Source organism: Fukomys damarensis, unplaced genomic scaffold (assembly GCF_012274545.1).
Source record: "Fukomys damarensis isolate Sample0158 unplaced genomic scaffold, DMR_v1.0_HiC HiC_scaffold_25, whole genome shotgun sequence".
NCBI classification, from domain to species: Eukaryota; Metazoa; Chordata; class Mammalia; order Rodentia; family Bathyergidae; genus Fukomys; species Fukomys damarensis.
In genome coordinates, this window is record NW_022900937.1 from 6,869,698 (window position 1) to 6,878,791 (window position 9,094).

At 41.0% G+C, this 9,094-nt stretch overlaps 1 pseudogene; it reads right to left on the reverse strand.

Annotated features, from left to right (window-relative positions):
• Window positions 1–1,221: 1,221 nt before the first annotated feature.
• Window positions 1,222–1,332, reverse strand: LOC117283386 (annotated as a pseudogene).
• Window positions 1,333–9,094: the final 7,762 nt, after the last annotated feature.

The following is a 9,094-nucleotide window of genomic DNA, read 5'->3' on the forward strand; positions in this document are numbered from 1 at the left end:
ATATATATACACACACACACACACACACACACACACACATTATTCCCACAGATTCCTCAATTCCTATTGGGAAAATCGTGCTTTTTTGCCTGTACCATGCCCACTGTTATAAGAAAACTAAGATATATACTATTATGACCATTCTAGTCTTCATAAATAGCAGCTATTAAAAATGGCATATGGAAATCATGTGCTGAAGGAAGAGCTTTATTAAAAATACCTATTTAAAATAGAATGATCAAAGTAGATACTTTAAATAAGAGAATCAACATAGGTGATCAGCATTTTATCCTTCAAGGGAGTCATCTCAGGAAGGTACAATTTATTCTGATGAGGTTGTTTTAATCAGGTAATTTTTTTTTAATTTGGGGCGTTCACATTCAGAATATGCACCACTCAAGAAAAGAAGTCATATTACTACATAGTCCCATGTTTTAAAATCCAAAGACAGCTATGTGAGTCACAGAACTTTTTTTCTTAGTGGCTTCTAAGAATTTCCAAAACTGAAAGACATCCCAAAAGAGCATAGATATTCCACACTCAGAGATATGTTTAAAATATATTTTTTCCAAAACAATTCTCAAAAAATAAATTGCAAAAGCTTCATACAGTGGAAGAACACTGGGATGAGTTAATATTTCCTGACCAATGAACCTGAAAAGAACATGTACTTTATCCCATTTTCTAATATTCAGTTTTCTTACCTCTCAGTGACATGCCATTCATCTTCAGATTCTGCTCAAAATACTTAGAGTCCTATTTTCCAAAAGTAATGCTATCCAGAAGATGTCCAAGCCATTGTCTTTACAAATAGTAACCTACGAACCTGAGGTCCATGTGGGTCCTTCCTTGGGGGTAATATTTTTTAAGATTCCTTTCCTGTCATTGAGCTCGTAGAACTGGGTTATCGAATCAAGCTTACATGAATCAAGCATTTTGACCAGTTTCACATTTCACTAAATATTCTCAGTTTAAAGGGCAAGACAAGCAGAAAAGGGCTGGAACATCCAGAATGGCTTCTCCAGACCTTCCTTGGTGGTCAGGCAGTCCTCGAGGTGTGACTAAGAGAGGTTCAGAGGATCCTATAGTGTAGGAGACATTCCCAGGATCCGAGCTCAGAATTCCAGTCTGTTTGCTACAGGTAATGCCTAATCTAAACACAAGCCTGAGAGCATTTTAGAGATGTCTTTTCCTCCTACCAAATATTGTTAGGAGATTAAAACCACCTTAACTCCTTCCTCTCCATCAAACAGCATGATTTTAGTACTCTACATGATCGGAGAAACTTCTCTAGTCACCAACTGTAGAAATGATCCCTGAAAGTATAGCCTTAAACAGCATGACTTTAAATGTGAACAGAAAGAAAGAAAGAAAGAAAGAAAGAAAGAAAGAAAGAAAGAAAGAAAGAAAGAAAGAAAGAAAGAAAGAAAGAAAGAAAGAAAGAAAGAAAGAAAGAAAGAAAGAAAGAGAGAGAGAGAGAGAGAGAGAGAGAAAGAAAGAAAGAAAGAAAGAAAGAAAGAAAGAAATAAGAAAGAAAGAAAGAAAGAGAGAGAGAGAGAGAGAAAGAAAGAAAGAAAGAAAGAAAGAAATAAGAAAGAAAGAAAGAAAGAAAGAAAGAAAGAAAGAAAGAAAGAAAGAAAGAAAGAAAGAAAGAAAGAAAAGCAACAACTCTTGAAATCAGGAGTGCCTGTGGTGTCACCACACCTTGATGTATAAAGCATGGCTTAAAACAATTGATATACATCAATTAACCAAAATTATAAGGGAGAAACTCTATGACTCCCAGTGGTCTAGTAACTGGAAATTATTCTGAATATATGAATAAAAAAACCTTCTAGTAGAAGAATCTATGATGCACTGTGATTCATCAATAAAAATGTCAACATGGTACAATCAAGAAAAAAAAGCAAGGAAAGAGCATGAATCCACCTGGGGACAGTTTGGTAATTAACCAAATTTGAATATTAACAGAAAACCACATAGTAGAGAATTTAAAAATCAAATGCACTGACTTTAATCCAGGTGTAATAAAATAAGGGAGCTTAGAATGAAAAACAATGTATTGGACACCTGGGTATTTGGTATATGTGCTACCGAAGCAAGCACGACCCCTGGGTATTTTAGTATGGTCTACATCAAAGCTTTATTACTTGGTGCATGAACTTGAACAAGCCCTTTAATTTCTCAAAGCTTTTAACAAGTAAGCTGTAAAAGAGGATGGTGATGACTATATATTTGTTAGGGTTCCCTAGAGGAACAGAACCATATATTGCAAGATTTATCAGACGGGCTTACACGATCAGAGGCATTGGAGCCACCGTGGCGGTCTGCAGACTGGAGAGCCAGTAGTCTGTGATGAAGCCAGAATCCACAGGACAAGAGGAACAAAGGACTGGTGTGAGTCACATGGAAAGCCTGGAGGAGCTGGAGTCTGATGTCTGCAGGCTGGGGCAGCAGCAAAAGATAAACCTGCTCAAGCACAGTGGAGGCTTTCAAATGCAAGCTGATCTCTTCCATAACCTTTCTCTCTATCCAGGCTGTGAGCCTGTTGGAGTGATGCCTCCCACAATCAGGGTAAATGAAGACACACATGCCAATTATCTAAGAAAATACCCAAGACACCCAGAAGTATGCCTTACTAATCTGCTGGGTCTTTCTAAGCCAATCAAGTTGACAATCAATCACGATTGTGATCGTCACTGTCCACCCACCGTCTATATGACAACCAAACACACCTCCTTAAGCATTGCTTAGTCTCCAGAAAAGAGAATAACCAATTCATAACTCTACCTGCCATGGTACAGCCATCCTACCTACAATGAGAAGTGTTTTGGTGCCCAGCATGAAGTAAGAGGCCACTTGTTTTCTTCTCCTTTTTGGAGAGGGGTGGTTTTTACTCTTCTGACATTCTATAATTTAAATATTATAATAGAGATGTAAGAATATTTAAGTACTGGTATTAAGTCAATCAAGTTCTGTCACGTGAGCAGGAATATACAGAAGGAAAACAAAGTATCAGCTTTATGTATTTGTATATATACACAAGCATATTAACTAAATAGGAAAGAAATACTCATGGCAAGTGTAGCCTTCATTTCTGTAATCTGTCATATGGTCACAACCAGCATCTATAATTACCTTCTTTTACTATCCATACTGCATTCCTTTGCCCTTTAGCAAGCACCCCAGCTGGTCTTGGTTCTTTACCTTGCAGAGCAACACACACATTTATTCATGAAGGATCTGGACCATTTGTCATCCTGTCTGGATTGCGTTGCTCTAGTTTCCCTGAGTAACAGGCTCGGTAATACTAAGAGGTGTCCTGACGGATCTCTTGCACTCCAAACATACTCATTTTCCCTCTGTTGTGAAGTAGTCATCCGATTTCGCTTTGGTAGTCTGGATCAACAGGTCTACCAACACTGAAACACCCTTTGGAAGCTGTTGACTCAGAGGGATGAGGAACCATGAAATGTGTTCCTCAGTCAGAAGCAATGCTGTGTTGAATACCATGATAGTGGGTGGCACAATCTGTAGGGCCATGGTTAGTAATTTTGGCAGAAGTAGTATGTGCAGGGAAGGAAAATCCATACCCAAAATCAGTGTCTGTTCCAGTAACAACAGAATACTTCCCCTTTCATGATATAAGAGGTCTAAAACCGCCAACCTGCTACTGAGTTACAGACTGATCAGCCCAAGGAATGGCACCATATCATGGACTCAGTGGGTTCTGCTCCTGGGGAACTGGGTAGGCATTCAGCAGTGGCTGCAGCCAGGTCAGCCTTGGTGAATAGGAGTCCGGATTGTCAAGCCCATGCAGGACCTCCATCCCTGCCACCAGGCCACTGTGTTCATGATCCCTTAGGCAATGACAGGGATCCCTAAAGAAACAGGCTGACTTCTGTCTACAGAGCAAGTCATCCTATTCCCCTGCCTCTGCCATGGGCTCACCTGACCTCGATGGTGGCTTCCTGGTACCAGGTCAATGGGCTGTCCTTTCAGAGGGCCTGACATACAGACAAGAGGGCCAACTGTCCAACAACGCTCCCATACCGCACCACTGTCCTCTAAAGGGAGTGAATTACACTTCTTTCTGTACTGGACAGAGCATTTACTGGGGAGACATTTTTTTATTAGTATGTGTTTGTAGTACACAATATTTACATTTTTTTTTTGTACCAGGGATTGAATTTGGGCCCCTGTGCTTGTGAGGGAGGCACTAGAACCACTGAGCCAAATCCCCAGCCCAATATTTACGTTTATCATGGGGAGCCCATCCATATACTCACCATGTCCTGGTTCTTTTTATTCCACCCTCCCGCCTCCTCTCTCCATCTCTTTATCCCCTTCTCATTTGCTAAAGATCTATCTCCCTGTTTCCTATTGTCTGTCCTTCATTCTGTTTTTAAATCTTTTGGACTCTGACTCTCTCATATATGAGATGTTATGTCATATTTAACATTTTGTGTCTGATTTATTTCACTTAACATTATGGTTTCAAGGTGCATCCATTTTCCTACAAATAATTTTCCCTCATCTTCTTTATGTCAGAGGAGCGCTCCACTGTGTGTAAATATCACATTTTCTTTATCCACTCGTCTGTTGATGGACACATAGGCTGCTTCCTAGGTTCTGCTATTGTGAACCGTGCTGCTATAAGCACAGGTGTGCATGGGTCACCGTAATGTGATGTCTTTAACACTTTGGGGGAAGATACCTAGAAGGGGAATAATTCCGGTGGAATTATTAGTTATTGAGGACTTTCCACACCTTCTTGACACAGAGTAGGTTAACCATAACCTTTCAATTTGTCCGGAAAATCCTGGTTCTTGTCCACTGACCCAATATGATTTCTTGCACTTTCAAAAATGCTGAATTCTGGAGCACAAATGGGATTGTCACCCCTCATGGGGAGCAGGTGAAAGGCTCAGTTCTGGCTATCAGTTACTTACCTGAGACCCTGAGCCCTGCCCCGCACCTTAGAAACCAGGAGCCGGCGGAAGGCAGCCGGTCACAGAGCCTGAATGTTGTACTTTCCCCCTGGAGTCCCTCCTTCCTCCCCACTTCCTCTATCCCTCTTTCAGACTCCAGGCTCTGGCTAAGCTTTTACAAAAGTATTTCTCCCATGGTCCAGGAGACCCGCTAAATCCTGCAGGCTGGATTGCTGGCGTAATAAGAAGGCAGATACATGTTTGCTAAGTTCCGTCTTAAAACAATTGGCGGGCAAAGTCTGTACAGTTGCATAATGGCGTTTTGCATGTGAGAAGCTGCACGTGTGGTTTGGATGCCCTGCTTTGCCACAGCTAGTTCTTCCTGTTGGATCAAACGGCAAGGGCTAAGACTGTAATACCCACCTTATCCACCCCAGAGCTTCCTTTATTAGTTTTCTCTTAATGACTGTTTCAATTTTTCCATCAGTCCAACTGAGATCCCCTTCAAAGGTATTAACTTCAATTACTTAGCTACTAAAAGCAACAACAACAACAACAACAGCAACAAAAAAACTGATCTTACATTATAAAGCATGCCTTAATCAGAAGACAAGCAGAGCTGCCGAGTGAGTCTGCAGGGAAGAGATCTCCTCCCGACAGCGCCCCCGTCTGTCTGCGGGAAGGTCAGGTCCTCCTTGAGCCCACACTCTGGCAACTGCATGCCGGTCCTGCCATTTCTCACCCACACACTACCCTTCTCCCGAGCAGTGTTTTTGTTCTCGAAAAGAGCTCTTGGTATACTGTTTTATCTCAGTTGATATCTATTCCCTAAAAATAAGCAATTGGGAAAACGCTAACCAAATAATGAAGACTACACACAGATGCAGCCCCTACTGTGGGGTTCTGCCCTGACAAACCCATAGTAAATGAAAATATCAAAAGTGGGAAATGCATTTAAGCACTAACTGCTGGACAGCCCAGCTTAGCCGCAAGGGATACTGCAGGGCCTCACATGTTTGCCTGTGATTGTGTGGCTCCTGCCCCCGGCACCGCCTCCCATGCACCGATAGCCTTGGAAGAGATCAAAAGTCAAGATGTGAAGCGTGATTTGTACAGAATTCATATCACATTTGCACTCTCGTGAAGTAAAAAAAAAAAATCCTAAATCAAACTACGGCAAGCATGGGTCATTTGTATATTAAAGGTCAGAAGAAAAATACAATTTCAGTGAAAGACAGTATAGCGATTTTAGAACTCTGTTTTTACAAGGTTAGTTTTCTTTTTTTTAAGTAGAATTGTTTTCCCAAATATAACATATGATTAAGTTTTCTCAAAGACACAAAAGGCCTGGGATTTTTCCTGTGCTATGCTCCATCTTCACAAATCACATCAATATAAGTCGTCACACATACACAGAGACCATCACATTCAAATGCAAAGGAGCTGGATGGGAGTTTTTACCTGAGCTCCTTCTCTGGGCCAAGTAGCGTGATGCCACATTGGTAAAACTGGAAGAAAAGTCAAAAGAATAACATGCAAAGGATGATAAGATCAGTATTCTTCAAGCACTTACCAAGTGGCCTGAGCACATCCGTGGGATGTGTCATTTAATTTTTGCAGTGACTCCACAGAGCAGATAACACTGTGCCTCAGACTTCACAAATGATACCAGGAAAATCCCCGTTGCTGAATGCCTGACTCAGGACCACACACCAGCAAGCAGGGACTTCTGCCCACTTCCTGCCACTACAGCCTTGTTGCCCACCATGAACAGGCATTGCCCACCACCCAGAAAGGGAGCAGAACAAAAAGCAGCTGGTCTGGGGAAGATGTGTCATGCATAGGGCCCGAAGAACAGCAGGAGACCGCACAGAAGCAAGGTGCTGACCGGGCTCCTAAGTCAGCAAGTCAAACGCACAGCTAAGCTGCCTCCTCATAGTTTAGCTCCCAGAGCTCCCATTTTCAGAAGTCCAGACCCCAGGGTCACTGGGAATGAGACCAACCCATGGTAGGCACTCAAAGGTCATTTCCCAGCTGACCTTTCTGTGGCTGCTAGTGCAGAATTCTGACAGCTGTTTCTTCGCCCAGACTCACAGCGACAGGTAGTTACTTCGCAGAGTTCTAGTCCAAGCACCCAGAGTCAAACAGGAAACTCTAGGAGAAAGATTTCAGAAAAAGTTGTATTTGCTGATATTAAAAAAAAAAAAAAAAAAGCAATAGAGACTGGCACCAGAGAAAAAATAGAAAAAGTTTTATTTGCTGAAAATAAAAAAAAAAAAAAAAAAGCAATAGAGACTGGCACCTTTCCGCCTCCATCCTTGTCTCAGTGTTAGCATTTGGCTGGGAATTGTGGCAGCCACCCTGAGCAGTAAGATGATAAATCTGAAGTGAAAAACCCACACTGCAAAGCAGAACCGACACCACTGGGAGATATGGGCTCCACAGGACACCAGGAGAAGCTGACTCAACACCAGCCTCCATCTACCTCAAGATTTGTTTTGCGAGAAAAATAAACCCTACTTGATTAAGCCTCACTCTTTGGCTGAAAGTGTTCCTCACAGGCAGGAGGCCTTAACAAACTGGATCAATCTTTATTTCATTTTGTGAAAGCAGAATCAGTGGGGTTTCAACTAAATGATTAATGGATTATTCATTACATCTGCTGCTTGTCTCTGCGCAGTGAGGAAAGCATTTTGTGAGATTAAAGTCACATCATGAGTGCAGAAAGAACATCTAGTAGATTGTGGATTCTTTTCTTTTTGCACAAGTCAATCTTAGATATACTTTAAGGCCTATTTGTATTTCTTCTCCTATGAGGCCTTTTCAACGTTTTCATTTTCAACATTTGAAAATTGTGAAAACAAAAACTGGTTTATGACACATATCAGAAACTAGAAGTAAAATGGGGTCCCACAGAGCTGGGGAACAGCTCAGCAGGAGAGGGTTCAGGGCCAGCACCCTCTCCAAAAGTGGTCCCCTTATTGAAACCAAAAATAATTAGACATTGCTTTTCAAATTCCAAATTGGGGGCTGGGGACTTAGCTCAGCAGCATCGCGCCTGCCTCACAAATGCAGGGTCCTGAGTTCAATCCCTGGTACCAAAAAAAAAAAAAAAATCCAAAAAACAAATAAAATTTCAAATCTTTAGATAGTCGTGGTGACTCCATATTCTAATGCATAAGCTAAGCTATAAAAGTTAAAAAAATTACAATGTATAAAATGTTTTCATTCACTATTTTATGGATTATTTGTGTACATTAATTTGCCATTCAGAATGCATTTCTGGAACAATACTTCTCAAATATAGGAGAAGGGAAGGTAAGAATTGTTGAACACGCTTATAAAAAGTGAAGACTCCCATCCTTTGGGTAGGAACCAGTACACTGGTTGTTTAATAAGCACCCCAGAAAACTGTGATGACCTCACAATCTCTGCTTTGAACAACTGTTCTGAAGCATAGGAATGATCCTTCCAGTTCTCTTTGTCCAAAAAGATCCCAATCTTTTTTTTTTTCACCTTTAATTGAGTTTATTGGTACATTTTAGGGATACAGTACAGTTACATTCATTGTTGGGATCTTGTACCTCTACATGACAAGTCTTGATTCTCATTTTTTCCCCTTACCTCTGTCCTCCCTTCACCCCCTCCTCCCCTCCCCATCTAAACACTTTATTTCCATCTTTTCATTCTCTCACATTTTTTTCTTTTCCCTTTTTACTCTTCCCCTACCCATTCCACCTTCCCTACACCTTTAGCTCCTTTCTTCCCATTTCTAAATGTCAGTAATCTTATTAGAATCTTATGCATTGTTGCAGATTATTTACACCAGGGAAACTATTTGGTATTTACACATGTGTGACTTATTTATTTCACTTAGGAGTATATCTTCAATATGTATCCATTTTCCTATGAATGAATCTATTTTCTCGTTCTTTATGGCTGAGTAATATACCATTTTATAGAAAAACCACAACTTCTTTATCCAGTTTCCAACGGATGGGCAAATAGGCTGTTTCCAAGATTTAGCTATTACAAACTGTGCTGCTATAAACATGGGTGCACATACTTCTCTGTGATATGATTCTTTTCATTCTCTTGGAAAAATACCCAGCAGAGAGATGGCTGGGTCAAATGGAACCTCCAGTCCAAGCTCTTTGAGGTAT